At 44.5% G+C, this 15780-nt stretch overlaps 1 long non-coding RNA gene across 1 annotated transcript; it reads right to left on the bottom strand.

Annotated features, from left to right (window-relative positions):
* Positions 1-1838: 1838 nt before the first annotated feature.
* LOC130594354 (uncharacterized) lies at positions 1839-3885 on the bottom strand. Its single transcript, XR_008971065.1, has 2 exons — positions 3755-3885; positions 1839-2065 (listed from the first exon to the last, which is right to left on the bottom strand). It is a non-coding gene; the product is annotated as an uncharacterized LOC130594354 (long non-coding RNA).
* Between the last annotated feature and the right edge of the window lie 11895 nt (positions 3886-15780).

Below are 15780 nucleotides of genomic sequence, written 5' to 3'. Positions count from 1 at the left end.
CAGCTCAATGGCAGCTCCTTCCCTCTTGAAAGGGGGGCTGTTACTGTTGGAAGTGGAGAGGAAAGGGTCTATCAGGGAATCACCTCCCTGCTGGGAAGGGTCCCTTGGTACTTCTCATTGTGCTTGACAGTAATTAACTTGTTTGATAGCAGCAAGTACATCAGCTGGAGTGTTGGTTATTTTCCTCAGTATAAAATTTCAGTACAGATACTTTATAGTCATTCAGAATTTTTTTACTCACATACTAAGGCTCTTTTCTTTCCAGGATGCCTCTGTTCCTGTGTTTGGAAAAGTACCCTTTTGCTGTGGTTGCTCTCTTACATTTTTGCTCTCTGTTAGTATTTCTGAAGAAGACTGTCAGAAGCACTCTGTGTTGGTTTTGTAAAACAGGTTTTACATATGCTCTTGTCAAAGAGCAAACCAGGGTTGTCTGGCTTTGAACACTCCAAAATGAAACAAAAATAAAGATTTGCAAAGTTAAAACACCCCTGCTCACGCAGATTTATTCTAAGGGAAATGGGCAAAGAATTGGTCCCAGGAAGATTGCAATACAGGAATCCCTGGATTCCTAGACAAAACCTGTCTAAATGAGTTTGTGGTCAACACTTGAAACAAGCAATTGGCCCTCCCATCAGCTCTTACAACAGCCCGATTATGGCAGAGCTCCATGTGGCTGGCACGGAGAGCTCCTCTGTGGCTTCTGCTGGCAGCATGACGTGTGAAGGTGCGGTAATACATTAACTTTGCACAGCAATATGGAAACCACTGTTTCTTTTGATTCTACCTGGAATGCTGTTTTTTTTCTACTCAGCATGTAAACATGTGAGCAAACAGGGAGAATGGTTTAAAAAGCAGCAAGCATGATTAAAATGCTTAAAGGAGGGGAAGCTGCTGTGCAGCTAGGCAGAAGTGAGAGGGAGGCAACTCAGAGGGACAAGGGATTTGCGCAGGGAGCCAAAGAAATATTTGTCTGGAAGCCATAAGAGAAAATAAAGAAAAGTATGCTTTATAATAAATATCAAGAGGATCTTTTATCACTAAGATCTAGCAGGCTGGGAAATATTTTCTTCAGGGAAGATCTGGACTTTAAAGTCTAACAGAGATTTTCTAATAGCTAAAGAATAAACACATGCATAGAGTAATTAAAATAGTATTAGATTCCCAGGCAGAATGTATAAATGAAACAGGAATAGCACTTTTAGAGCAGCAAGTATTATACAGCACTGAAAACCTATTGAGACAAACCTGTCCCATGGTCAGCCACCTACAGTCTCTTATCAGTGACTGCGTCAGAAAGAAGTAATGGGAGAAATTAAATAAGTCAGTACAAAACCAATAAGGAGGTTGAGGAAACACAGAATCTTTGACACAAAATCAATATGTTGATCACTTTTAGTTGTCCAGCTCCTTTTACAATGTGGAAATAGCTGGTGTGCAGTGCCATAATGCAAGAAAAGCTTACTGCATGCTTTCTTGCACCTTTCTAAACAGATGATCACAATTACAAATTCTACTTTGCAATTAACGGTTCTGTTTTATTACTAGTAGTAGCAGCAGCAGCAGCAATGGTTGGTGTTACAACAGCCTTGCCAGTCACAAATTGTATGCCCTGGCCTGCTGCACGTCGCACTCTACAGGCACACAGTAACAGATAGAAGAGTTTAAAACCTTGATCTTACTTGTAAAATTTTGATTTGATTTAAAATTTGCTGTCTTCCAACAAAGATTTGTTTGTGTGCTTTCTTTACCACTGTGAGGAACGTGACTACTCACAATGTGGAAAGCAAAGCATGTGCAGGACGAGAATCAGAAACAAGCAAGAAAGGGGAGATGGAGAATATTAGCATCCCTGAAGACTTTATTTACTTTAGCCTCTTTGTAATGTGAAGCTTTATTTACTGCCAAGCCCCTCCACACTCAGAAAACATGGGTGAAGGCCCTGAGAATATTTAGATTGCCTTAAAACTTCTGAGATTTAAAAATGGCTGCACAGTTTGGCTTCTGTTGCTTGGCATCTGTTTTCTGAGCCTTGCAGTGCATTTGGATGACATTGTCAGGCTTTCTCCTGCAAACTGAAGAATTAGAAATTTACTGTTAAAATAAAAAGAAAAGTGAGAGAGTCATGTGATTGTGTGCCTCCAGGAGCAGAGGCTTGAAGAAAAAGCCCACCCTAGACTCACAATAAAATCAGGAGAATTAAAAACACCAGACTTAAGGATCTCATCCAAGCTTTCTGCTGTGCATATGGAAACCCAGGGTGTTGTCAGGACTAGTTAGCTAATGTCATAAAGCACTCAGAAGAGCAACGTTAGTTATTATTTAGGAGGAAACCAAAGTGTAAAGTGTTTCACATATAAATCTGCCCTTTAGAAGAGGAACATTAAAAGTGCAAGATTGAGCTCTGGATTACTGAAGGGTAATAAAGAGGTTTTAAACACAGCCATAACTCATTCTGCATGAAAATGACTCAGCAGTGCCTTGACCAAGCTAGAAACAGGACTTCTGGAAGCGATTAGGAGTGGACTGTGTCCCATCATGCCTTCCCTCACTAATCTGCTTGGGATGGTGGATGCACAGAGCAGGCCAGTGGAAAGAGCTAGCCTCAGAGCTGAGCAGAGAGACAGCGGCTCTGCACCTCTGCAATCAGCCTGTTTTTGACTCAGGAGCAGAGTGCAGCACAGTGGCTCTGCTAGCATTTACAGTTAATGCCTTGCAAAAACACGGTGGGGCCATCCTTATGCCTGTCTAGCAGTGATTTCAAGGGTTTCAGACTAGCTGTATCCTGGCTGTATGGACTGAACAATCCCACTGGCAGTCAGAGCCCATCTGTTGCAGTTCTGGAGCATCTCTGCCCATTTGCTTTCAGGCAGAGTGATCCAGTTTGCACAACTGCCACCAGGCTGCAGTGCAAGCAGAAATGAGGGAGTGGACATGATGGTGAATTTGCCTTCAAATGGGACTCCTGAGCTGAACCAACCCACTGTCACAGGTCCATCCACACCTCTGCTTGGTGAACATCAGGAATGTCAGCTCCAAGGCCAGAATATTTTAGCAGAAGGCTCAATTTGAGTCTTTCAACATTGTCCACTTTTGGGTTCATAAAAACATGGCTGATGGGGGTGAGGACTTGGTGACAGCAAACACAAGCCTGCTGACAAAAGCTTTGCTTTTCCATTGCACCTTTTGTAGACTCTTCAGATTTGCCAGCTATTCCCAGCTAAGAGTCACTGCATTCAGTTTTTTGGACCAGATCTGTGAGAAGCAGAGCTCTGCTCAGTTTGGTGGCAGTAGAATAATTCACACATGTTGAAGCATTCATTTCCTGGCTTTAGCTGCTGTAAAGCTGGACCTGTCTTACACGCTACATAACTGCTTGGAACCCGCTGGTCCATTCCCCTTTCAGATGCAACGTGAAGAGGGTGCTGTAACTTTGTTAGGAGAGAACTTAAAACAAACAAACCGCCCCTAACTGCAGTTCATGTGTATGGTTATGATTTTAAATTGCAAACAGGAGGCTACTTGGCTTTGCATGGCAAGCATTGTTTGGCAGTAGATGGTCTCCTCTGATCTCCCTGAGCCTTGGATTGTTGCTGTGAGATTGTGTCACAACTAGTCATTAATTATTTCATCAAAAGCTTATTTTTCTCATTTCCTCATCATTATTTCCACCTAGTTTCTTCTAAATTGAATCCAGTTATTGGCAAGGCTGTTTCTCTCCAAGTGGGATTTGGGCTTTGTGGAGAAAAACATTTACCTTAGAAAAAATGTACTGTTGACACACATAGCTGAAGTGCATATGTATACATACACTGAGCAAGAAATGACTGTGTATGTGTATAAACATTGCTCTGATCCTCATTGTCCTCCAATTTATTGCAGAAGCAGATTCCCTTTCTTCCTACCTGTTAGTAAAGAGAAATATTGTCGTTCTTACCATGTGAATGAATAAACAAAGAAAAGCAGAGAAAGGAAAAAGAAGGTGAGTGCATCTATCAGGATATTATAACAATATCTTCACCTCCTTGGGAGATACTCATTTTTTAAAGTGCCACAGTATTCTTGGAAAAATGGATACCCCTCCTGGTAGTGACAGCTCTGATAGACAAAAAAGGACAGCACTACTCATGGGAGATGATGACAACCTCAAGAGAGTTGGGAATATCAAGACGAAGAAGTGAGGGAGTAGTGAGGCAGCCAAAAGGTCCAGAAAGGAGGCTAAGGCAGCTGTCCTGTCACCCACTGATGAGACAGAGCCACCAACCCCTACACCCCCTCAGGGGACAAATGCAGCTTCCCAAGCACATTGTGAGCAACAGCCCCAAGCATGGAAGCTGGTGGGCCACAGTAGGCCGGAGGTGAGAGGAATGCCCCAGGAGAGGCTCCTCAGGCAGCCCCAGCAACTCAACAGCCTGGCCGCTAAACCAAAACAGCGACAGGAAGCTGTTGTAGGAAAGCTGCTGCTGCCACCCTTACATAGCCTGGAGCTGGAGCAGCCCTGCCGCCGGAATTTGCAGCAGTTTGCTGTACCTACATAAGAGTCGTCCTGGGGAAGAGCCCAGCTGTTTTTGGGAAACACAGAGTCATCCCTCCCAATATGTTCAGCATGTCGTGCTCAAAGCGGTGAGGAATGTCAGCAAGATCACTTCTGTGCCTGACTCAGCAATGACCGATGATAAGCGCGGTTTGTCCCGCAGCTTGTGCTAAAGAGCGCAAGACCGCAAGGGCTCAAAGTCTTTCACAACACGAGCACAAGAACAGAGGAGCAGTGACACTGGGCCAGGCCAAAGGTCTTTCTAGCTCCTGTCTCCAACAGTGGGCAAAAGCAAAATGCCTGGGGAAAAGTATGAGCGCAGGGTGAGCACATACAATATTTCCCCTGAGTGCTCTTCCAGCCGCCAGCCATCTCCAGATTAGAAATTTCTGGAGCCAAGTATGTTTTTATGTACTTAGAGCCCTGTAAGAAGCCCTGGGTTGTATCCTTCAACAGTCCTTGTGCTTCCCCTAATGCTTGTGCTCTCTCAAGACTTATTCTTTCTGATCTCTTATTTATATGCCCTCCAGATACTCTTCACCCTCTTCATGCTGGATCTATGACTCTCCAAGGCATTCATCTGAATTTTCCACCCTGAATTTTCCTCCTTTCTTCAAATTTCACCACAGCTGATGAAGAAGATGCCAAAAGCTCAAGGTCACCTACTGGGACGGTCCATCACTTGAAAGTTAACTCTTCCATGCTACAGACTCTCAAAACTTTTTGGTTCCAGGATACACGTAGTGTCTCAAGTTTCCTCACCATCACCAGTTCTTTTTGACCCTCATTTTTGCAGTTCTCTGTTCAGGGCTGGTACCCCTCTCTGAGGTTCATCCATACTCCCCAAAAACCTCTGTGGATTATTTGAATTTCCCCAACATTATTATTAGTAGTAGTAGTATTAATTTTGGCTTATTTGTAGCTGAACTGTTGATGAAAAGTGGTGGAGCAATTTTCTGATGCTGTCACCTTATGTAACCAAGGTTAGGCTGCAAAGTGTGTAACACTCCTGAGTAAGGTGGATTAAATGTACATTGATCTCTGCAAAGCGCGAAAAAGACAAAAGCTGCAGTCTTTTTCCAGAAATCCCCATGCAATCCTTCTTTTTGGCTCCTGAGAAAGACCCATTAAACTGTCTGCAAGCCCTTATTGGCAAAGACCCTGTTCTGAGGGTACACGACATGTAGTGGCCCAGTCTTACTAATTCAGAACTGACAGTGAGAAGATGAGTTCCCGAGGTCTGCCCCACGTGGCTCATTCCCAGAAGAAGCAAGTCATTCTCAGAGCTAGGACAGTTGGGGAGGAGCCTGTATAAGAGATCACAGCTGTCCCTTTTGGGAAGGCGGTGTCCATACTTCATCCTGGAGTTCCCCAGTGATGAATCACCTCTCCAAGAAAGCTGTTCCCATCAGCGCAGCAGGTTCAAAGAACAGCTCTTGCACCCATGGCAATGTCAAGCCTCTGCTCTCTATGCTTTCTGTTGGATTGTCATCAACTTTGACATGCAGAGCCCACTGCTGCTCTGCCTGGGGAAAAAATACCAAGTTTCCTTACTAGGGCTACAAGCTTTGGAACAGCACTTTCCATCTCCTGGTGAAGATGGACTAATCCGGTGAATCAAAGGGAGGCTGTTATTTCTCTCACCCCTCATTCCCAGTGGAAAGGGAGGAGGTCAGGGAAGGTGATATGATTTTTCTTACTTTCTTCACCAGTAATCAGAGTGAAGGATTGAGTCTCATGAGCTCTGGGCAATTTTTTCCCCATCCACATGCTCCAGGGATACTCATTATAAAAAGTTAATTTTTTGTCTGGCCTCTGAAGTTGAAGTCTATTGCTCATAGACTGATAAACTCTGGGCAGAATTCTTGTAAGCACCTCCATATTCCCCTGTGCTGCTACTGAGGTGTAAAGACCACTTCCACATATCTGCAGGGAGCATGTTTAACGCCCATCACTCTGTGGCTTCTCACAGCCAGTAGGTGCGTATCATTTCAAGTGGTGTTCTTGTGAGCTCCTGAGTGGTGTCCTGCCATAAGATACCTTAATTTAGAAAAGCAAATAGTGAGGCAAGCTTCATCTTGCTGCACACACAAAGAAAAGAGAGCATGTAGAAAAATGCGTAGCTTAACCCTTGGATACTCATCACAAGGACTCAGCACAGGAGCCATCACAGCACTTCTGGAGCATAAAACTTCTGCCAAGCCAGGAATTGCTCACCTCTGCAAATGGCACTGGGAGAATCCATTTGTATTCTAACCCTGCAGTATATCATGACTTCAAAACCATCCCAAGCAGATGATCAGCTGCAAACTGGTCCGGGGCTGGAGTGAGCTCTTCCACTAGAAGGAGCACGCAAAGCATAGAGGAAAGCTATTATCAACATAAACAGAGTTTTATTTTGGCTTTGCCAGTTCTTGCCCATTTGTGTCTGGTGTGAAGTCATTGTCCTGCAACTAACAGCAGGCACACTCGTGCATGACATTATCAAAGCAGAAGATGTTGTCACGCTCCACTGGAATTAGAAATATTGCCAGGAAGGGGAATGAATATTTTTAAATATGGTGTTGCTACATCCCTGTGCCTCTGCAGAGCAGGAAAATGTTTTAAGGATTCTTACTTAACCTCTGTATCACCATATAAACAAAAAAAGATTATTTCACAGCTAAAATTTATCTGCGTAAAATGTTGGAATAAAAAAGAATACTTAAAACCCAGCTAATGCAAATATGTAAATCAGCCACTGGCTGGAAATGTTTCACGCAGTTCTGGCACCCCAGCACAAGAGAGACATGGAGTTCCCGGAGTAAGTCCATTGAAGGGCTTCTACAATGATTAAGGGTCTGCAGCATCTCACTTGTGAGTAAAGGCTGAGGGAGCTGGGCCTATTCAGCTTGAAGAAGAGAAGGCTTGGGGGGATCTGAACAATATGTATCTGAAAGGAGGGTGTCGAGAGGTTGAGGTCAGACCCTTCCTGGTGGTGCCAGGAGATAGGATGAGAGGCAACAGGCACAAACTAAAACGCGGGAAGCTCAACCTGAACACGAAGAAGAACTTCTTTACTGTGAGGGTGACTTGAGTATTGGAGTCTCCTTCCCCAGAGATATGCAAGAGCCAGCTGGACGCAGCCCTGATCAATGTGCTGTAGGTGACATTGCCTAAGCAGGGAGGTTGGACTAGATGAACTCCAGTGGTTTCCTCCAGCCTCAACCATTCTGTGATTCTGTGAAAAATGTTATTACAGCATTCCCCTCCACCCACACTTTCATTCTACCTATTCCTTTAAATCATTCATGGTTTTAAAATTATATTAAATATTTTTAGTAGTCATTATAGAGACTGTGAGTTCCTAGGGGCAAGAACCAGCTTTTTCCCCCAACATCTAATACAACAAGGTTTGCTAATAGCCAAGACATCTGTTCCCATATAAATATTAATGCTATACCTCAGCATGGCCCCTCTGATAGTTGTCAGGGCGGTAATTCACAACACACATCTCACCAAGAGATTTCCATGCACAGCACTCCAGAGCCCTAACAAGCTTTGAGCAGACAAGAGAACAGCCTGGCAAGCTGGCAGTGACAGCAAAAATGGACATTCTTTCAGCAAACCCAGAGATTTATACAATGTCTTCTAGAACAGCAATACATTATGGAAACACTACAGATCTGCATAACTGCACTCTACATGATGCCATCTACTCCACACAGCCCACTGTGCTGGAATATGTGCACTGATCACCTAAGGTACATTGGGCTCCATTTAAAACACATTAGCACTAATCATTGCATCTTCTCACACTTCCTATGCAAGGAAAAACACCAGGAGGAATGCATTGCTCTGCCCTCCCCCATGCACATGCAGAGACTATACAGCAGCATCATGTCCCACTCTCAACAGACCTGAGGCTCAGCATGACGTAGGTTATCTCCTTCTGGAGGTACCATCACTATACATAGCACATGGATTTAATTTTCAACAATCTGGCTGGTTTAATGGTAATTATTCTCTTTAAGAGTTTATAGTGAAACATTCATACCCCTAGACCAGCCTAGCTCGAAGGAGCTGTTGTTAGTGTCAATGCCATCAGCCTGCCTCAGAAGTCCCTTTTCTCCGTTGACTCACCCTCCTGCTGCTTCCATAAAATGTAGTTTGGACACTTTTGAGCTCCAGCTCAGAGCTGGGAAGAATGTGACAGCAGTGTAAAAGCTTCTGCCACATTTCAGTCCCAAACCTCCACCACAGCAGGTGTATGAGCTGCAGGAGCCCATGGGTGGCTCACACCCACAGCATGCACCAACCTGTGCGGCTGAGCCATAGTCATCTCTGCAGCTTCCTTTGGTGCTGGCACCACTCACTGAACTGAGCTCTGAGTTTTTCACATAAAAGAGCAGCTGGGTCTCTCCTTCTCTCTTGCATTTGTTTCTTGTGGACTTTAACAGCAGCTGCATATGTGATGCTGGGGAGTGTGAAAGAGATATAAATTAGTAAAAAGTCAGAGTTCTGCTAGGAAAGACACACAGAGACCAGAAAGCTAAAGGGACCTCACAGTGCCAGTGGCAGTTCTGAGATAACTAATTTGAAAGCAAAAGGGGAATAGTATATTTTAAGTGAGGCAGAATTACACAATTAGGAGGGGCTGAGATATTACCCAGTTGACAGAGTCAGCAATAGAAAAGAGCCATGCATCAAGAGAGGAACTGGACACATTTTTGGAAATGGAGCAAACTGAGGCATAAAGCCACTAGCCAAGGTTAAATGAGCTGGAAAAGAAAGTGATTTATATGTCCTGGTCTGATAAGGGTAGGTCTTGCTGGGCTTTCAGGGCAGGCTTTCCCTGTTTCTTCATGTTCCTACGTCGCTTGTGTGTTCAGCTGATATTGATGAGATTAAATGTAACAGCTTTGGAAGTGTGAAGCCATCGCTGCTTTGAAACTCTCAGTCAATGGGACAAATCCAGATTGCATTCCCTGAAGCCAATAGAGAAAGGCTGGACTGAAACCAGTTTGGCAAAAATCAGTATTCAGCCTTTGATAACACGACACTGTTTAGCTTAAGCAAAGGTAGCACATTGGATCTCTTGAGAATACATTGCTCATATCAGAGAAAGGGTATTCTTTATTTCCCTATCATTGAATACTTTTCTGATGCAATATTCAGTGGCAACCAATGTACACATGGGCTGAAATGCAAGCTGAGGGAGGTTTTACATCTCCCATTGTTTCAGTGTCTCAGAAAAGTCAGTGCTATGCATATGCACAATCTAACAGAGAAATGAGGATGAAGCATCCTGGAGAGGAGACCAGCTCTTCCCTGGCTCACATATGAACATGTCCATTCAAGCACGTGTATCACATCCACCATTACCACCTACTACATGGAAACTGAAATCCTTGAACCAAGGGGAGGGAAGAGGCGTTATGGGGGGTGTCTTCCCTCTAGACTTGGTAATGCGAATGAAAAGTTACGTCAGGCTTTCTCAGAAACTAATCTGTGGTTTTCAGGCCAACATGGGCTGTTGCCAATGACAATTTGATTTCTGCATCAGCAGATCAGGTGGGGCAGAGGGAGTGCATGTATCAGCCCAATGAGACAAGGCTGAGCTCTCTGTCCACTGCCTCCTTCCCCTTTGCTTGGCGTCTCCCTGTCCTGAGTTTGGGGGTGTGGGGTGGAATTAACCTTTGAAAAACAAAATCCAGATGTACTCATGGACAGCTGCCGGCCACTCCCAGCTGGCAGCTGTGGGGTTTGCTGGGCAGCTGGGGGATTCTGTAAAGCCAGGAGGCCAAGTGACTGTGTAACACACAGGGTATTTACTAAAGGCTAGACAGATGAGATAATGGCTGTAACACACACACTAACAATACGCATTGATCTTCTCGCTGCCATTACAGGGCACAGCAACTCAGGCTGCCTCTTGCCTCCTGGAATACTGTCCTGATGTGCAGACTCTACCAAAGGTCTAGGGATGGAGGCCACCATGGTAAAGACCATTTGGCAGCTTGGCAGGGAAGTGGGTGCCATTGTAGTACACTGCACTGAAGTGGACAATCTTGCTTCAGATGAGTGCTGTGGGCTCTCCACACACACCAGCCTGTCTGAGAGTCCTCCCTGCTGGGTAGGCTGCTCTGCAGAAACAGCTGAAATGGATGCAGGAGCTATTTTTGTCAGAAGGCAGCATCAGACAAGAGGAACCTACTGATACAAAATGTGGTGTGGGATTAAAATCTGCATTCCTGGCCCTTGGAGCCGAAAAAGAAAAGATGGTGAGAGTTGCACAGGATAAATGTCATACCCTCAGCCTGGGAGCCTGGTTATGCTGCAAGCACAGTGGGGCATGATGTCCAACTACAGCTGCTGGTTAGCTCTGAGGCAATCTGAGGATATTTTTGCCATCTTCTTGCATAGCATAAACTCTCCCTAAAGCCTGAGTTTGGCCTTACTTGTCCTGATCAGATTTTGGATCAAGCCCAGAATGTATGAAGGTTTCAACAGAAGATGGTGGGGACCAAAGCTGCTCAAACAACCCTAAAGCTGCACTGAAAGGAACTTTTACAACACAGTCCATATTTTATAAATGAAGCAAGAGATAAGAAGAGATAATAGATTAGAGAAGATAAACCCCATACTGTCCTCCACAGTCCATGATACTGATCATACCAACCTCCAACTGGCTTTAACCCAAGACACTCAGACCCTGCGTGGTTGAGGCCCAAGGTAAAGAATCTGGAGAAACACCATGAAATGAATGCAGATCTCCTGGTTATGGCCACAGTTCCTGAATGATAAACACAATTTCCTTCTCAACGAAACACTGAGAAGATAGTAACAGCCTTAAATAAAACTATTACAATAAAACACTTAAGCACACCAGCTTGCAATCCGGGATTGTGACTGAAGTGAGGAAGGTGAGAACTTGCAACGCACAGCAAAAGGTAATGGCTGAACAAATCTCAGAAGCAAAAATTGCTTCCACCATCCCAGGTTTAGACTCTGATGCTTACAAGGTAGAATTACAACTGCAGTAGCAGAATTGCATGACTAACATAAAAATCAGCTCCAGAAACACCTTATAATAGTACATACTAACAGCAAATTGATCAATGCCTCTTATCTTCATGACCTTGACACAGGGATGCTCCAGCTATGTTGAACCCTGGCTGTACTCCCAGCTGGGGAAGTCTGTAGCACCTGACTGAAGAAATTCTGCATTTCTTGACTTGTTCTTAATTTTCATACATATTGGAAGAAACACCAATATATAATGAGGTACATTTTCCTCTCTATCATAAAACAAAATCAACCTGAAACAGACATAAAGTGGCCTCCAGCCAGGATGTTCTTCAAAACTTCTGCTCTGCAGCTCAGTCAGGCTTTGTGCCCTGTGAAACCAGATTTTAATGAAGAAGGAAAGGAAGAGGAAGCAAAATCACCTGTGGCTTTGCTTCTGAAGAACTGGATGGTTGCATTAGGTTTGGTTTTGCCTGGCTTTGAACACAGGTGTTAACTACAGAAAATGTGTTGCTTTTCTGTTCTGCAGCCTACTGATTCAGAGCAAGGAATTCATGGTCTGATAGGAGGGAGTCTGTTGCAAGCAGGAAAAGTAAGGTCATGCAGTATAAAATTCTCTTTAAGTTGCTACCTTTGGAATGCATATATGTGCTACTGGCTATCATTTTTTCTGTATGTACAGCCAAGTGAAACTGTAAGCAATGTGAATTTGAAAATCACAAGAATTAGTACATTTAAGATATTAACTGCCAAACATTTCAGAAATTACTGAGTTGCACTAAATCTTAGCACTAAATCATCTTGTATAACCTAAAGAGCAGATCTCTTCTTGTTTTTGAAACGTACTCAGCGTTGTCTGCCCTGCTACCAGCTGCTGCTATCTGCCTGCTCTGGTTGGTAACTGTAAATGTGGGGGGCCATTTTGAAACCAAAAGAGATCAAAGACAAGAAGAGGAAGTCCAACAACTTGAAGATGCTATCATCAATCCACAGCTGGCCAGGAACAGGAAGCGAGTGGAGATGGCATACATAACATACAGCTTCTATGGCAGAAAGAACACAAAAATTAAAGGCTGTAGAAACAACTGGTAGAGATTATTTCTCTATAGGCATTGTTGTTTCTTTGAGCTGGTCATTTGAGTGAGGAGCAAACACATAGAGCATGGGATCTCTCCCATTGCAGATGAGGCACAGTTTGCCTCACAGCATAAATGCTTTTATAGCTGGTTTAGAAAGGGAGCAGGGCAAAGTGCAGAATGAAAAATGATCTGCAAGAGAACTTAAGGATCAGACTTTGTCCCCAAGAATGTCAGAGCTTTGTATTGACCACAGTGGAAGAGTATTCAGGTCCTGAATCGTTTTATCACCCATTTAAGTACAGCAGATGAAATGCAAACCAAGATATGGCTTCTCACACACACCTTTCAGGGAAACATAAAGTTACCTTCACCTCAGGAGCCTGCATGCCATGGAAAAGCTGCCATTAGCAGAAAGGCCATTTCAGGCCAAACATGAAAGAGCCAGATGTGGGAAGGCACAGAAGTTCCTGAGAACAGGCCTGGAAAGGCGGGAGTGCTGAATATGCTGAACCACAGCACAGCAGTGTCAGCAGAGCCGCTTCGCTCCCTCCTAGCTCTCTGTTTGAGGTGAAGCCTCTGCTCAGGATACACAGGAGCACATCTGCTGGTGTGCTGTGTCCACTCAGGGTGGCAGATGCTTGTGCTTTTGGCTATGGCCTCCCCTGCACCTGCACCGTGGCGAAATGCAGCATGCCATGCCATCCCTGTTGCAGCTGCATGGAGAAAAGGGACTCACAACGAGTCTGCAATACATTTCAACTCCTTGTGACCCCTCAAGGCCAGTGTAAATGAGAAGAAATCTCAAGCCTGGGAGGAGCAGGGCGTTCAGGCTAGTGCCAGGCACAGGACAGGGAAAAGAAGGCATTACGCCCTGACTTGCAGTCGGTGGAGTTGAGCCAGCTCCAAGGATCTGACCCACAGCTCATTAAACACTTCACAGTGCAGTCCGAATCTCTTTTTATGTTTTGTTAATTCCACGCAGTAAATTGTACCTGTGATACATTTGCATGTGTAGCTTGCATCAGGTTGGATTAAGGTATAGAAAGCTTCTTAAGCACAAAAGTGCACATTGTAAGAGTGCTGTCATTAATGACACTGTACTCATTTAGAGCAGAGTTCAGCCACAGCCTACCTAGCGTCACTGTAGAGAAATCAAAGTGGGCACACTGAGCCTAAGTGCTAATGCTCAATATCTGCACCAGTGAGGTAATTATGATAATCCCTTAATTACTGGCACCAGGAGAGTTTGAGGAAAACCTGCCTGGCAAACAAACTCACCCTATAAAAACAAAAGTTCACAAGCCTGAGAAAAGCTGAAATTATTCAAGTGAATGGTTATATCAGTATGATATAATAAAAGGAGCAGGCAAGTGAGAAGAAAAACCAGAATCCGTGTTTTACATGTCTTTCTTGCTTTTGCTCCTTGCTTCCTATGCCCCTTTGTGTCAGAAACACAGGATCCATTACATAGGCTTCACTGAGGTCCCTCAGTGCCCCAGCTCTTCTTCATCTCCAGCACTGTACCTCCTGGGAAAGCAAGAATATGGAAAAGGCAGGGAGGATGCACCAAATCCCATGCTAGCTGAATCACAGCCCCTTGCTGTAACCACTCCTTAGCTCCTTTGGGTTTCTGCACAGCAAACTCAGAGCACGCAATAGGCACTCTGCTGTCCCGACTGGCATTAGGTGCTAACAGGAAGCTCAGAAAGACTAGATAAAAACTGAAAGGAAATGAACAACACCAGATGCAAAGAATTTCACCAAGGACTAGCCTGTGCCTGAACAGCCTGCCCCAAATAAGGGGCTGTGCAGGGCTCTGCTGCCTCGAAAGCCGAGTGTGGAGAGCATGGACTGTGAGTCACCACTTGTTTCCTGTTCTTTCCCCCCTCTGTGACGGAGCAACTTGTGCTGGCTGTGCCAGCCACCCTGGCTGCCCACTCAGTGTCTCAGCCTGGCACCCCTGCTCTGGCTGCAAAGGGGAAGAGAGCCACATGGTGCCTGGGCACTGCCCAGAGCTGCTCTGTGAGACTCCCATCACCCCTGTTTGGATTGGGGAAGTCAGGGGTGCCCCCGGGTGTCACGTACAGCAAGAGGTGACGCTGGCCTGGAAGCACATGAGTCCCAGCCCAGGCAAACTCCCAGGAACTGGCTTGGTCAGAGCAGAAGAAGGGTCTCAGATCCACCCTCAAGACATGAATCTGCTTGGAAAGATTTAAATAATGGGAGTTCTCCAACAATTCAGTGTCTCAGGACATGGGGGTCCTTTACTTGCATTAAAGTTTCCCTTTTTCATTTTTAAAGCAGACGGACACAGACTTTATCTCCAGGAGGACTTGGGTCTATGTGCTCTTCATCAGAGCTCAAATAGTGAAGGTGGGGTACACACCACACTGAACTGCATGGAAAGCGAACACTTGGCTTGGACTCTGCAAACAGTGCATTCAGGACTGTTTACTAATAACAAATCACAAACACAGCACAGCACACGCTGTACTCAAACTACAACCCACTTCAAAGTTACTATTGCAGATTTGTTAAAATGGAATAAAATAGGCCAAGCAAAGCACTGAACAGACAGCCATACCAATTTCCCTCAACAGGACAGTGCTCATTTTCCGTTTTCACAGTCTTTGGCTCTTTTCAATTGCAAGTGCAACTTTTATCCTTGTTCATATTAACTCATCCAAAAATTCACAGGCAGTTTTGCCTTTGTTTTAATTGCTAGGGGCATAAGCAAGACTGCATTGGGGTTCAGGTGCGTATTTAATTGATTATCTGAGAATTACACTGCAGTACTTGGGAGGCCTGTGCAATAGTACTGGGGGACATGATAGAGCTTTCGAGGAATATGAGTTTTACGAAGCAAAAACTAATTATATGCCACCACTACCATGATACATACCTTCAGTACAGATTTCTCTCTTCAAACTATAAGAGGAGTTATAATATCCAAGGACTTCTTTTCTTAGAGAAGAGGCCCTGGATGAGACAGAAATGAGCACAAACATGGTAGAAACCTCTAGTATTAATTAAACCAAAACTGGAGTCTGGTATCCTTTGGCATATGCTCTGAGAGCAGAGTTGCATGCAACATTTTGCTGCAAAATGCCTTGTTCTGTGATTGTAAAAATGAAAATAAACACTTTGAAGAATTGTTCTCAT

This window comes from Pezoporus wallicus, unplaced genomic scaffold (assembly GCF_028554395.1).
Source record: "Pezoporus wallicus isolate ANWC-B61680 ecotype Strahan unplaced genomic scaffold, APGP_CSIRO_Pwel_v1 contig_447, whole genome shotgun sequence".
Classification (NCBI taxonomy): Eukaryota; Metazoa; Chordata; class Aves; order Psittaciformes; family Psittacidae; genus Pezoporus; species Pezoporus wallicus.
This window is presented reverse-complemented; position numbering and strand designations above follow the sequence as displayed.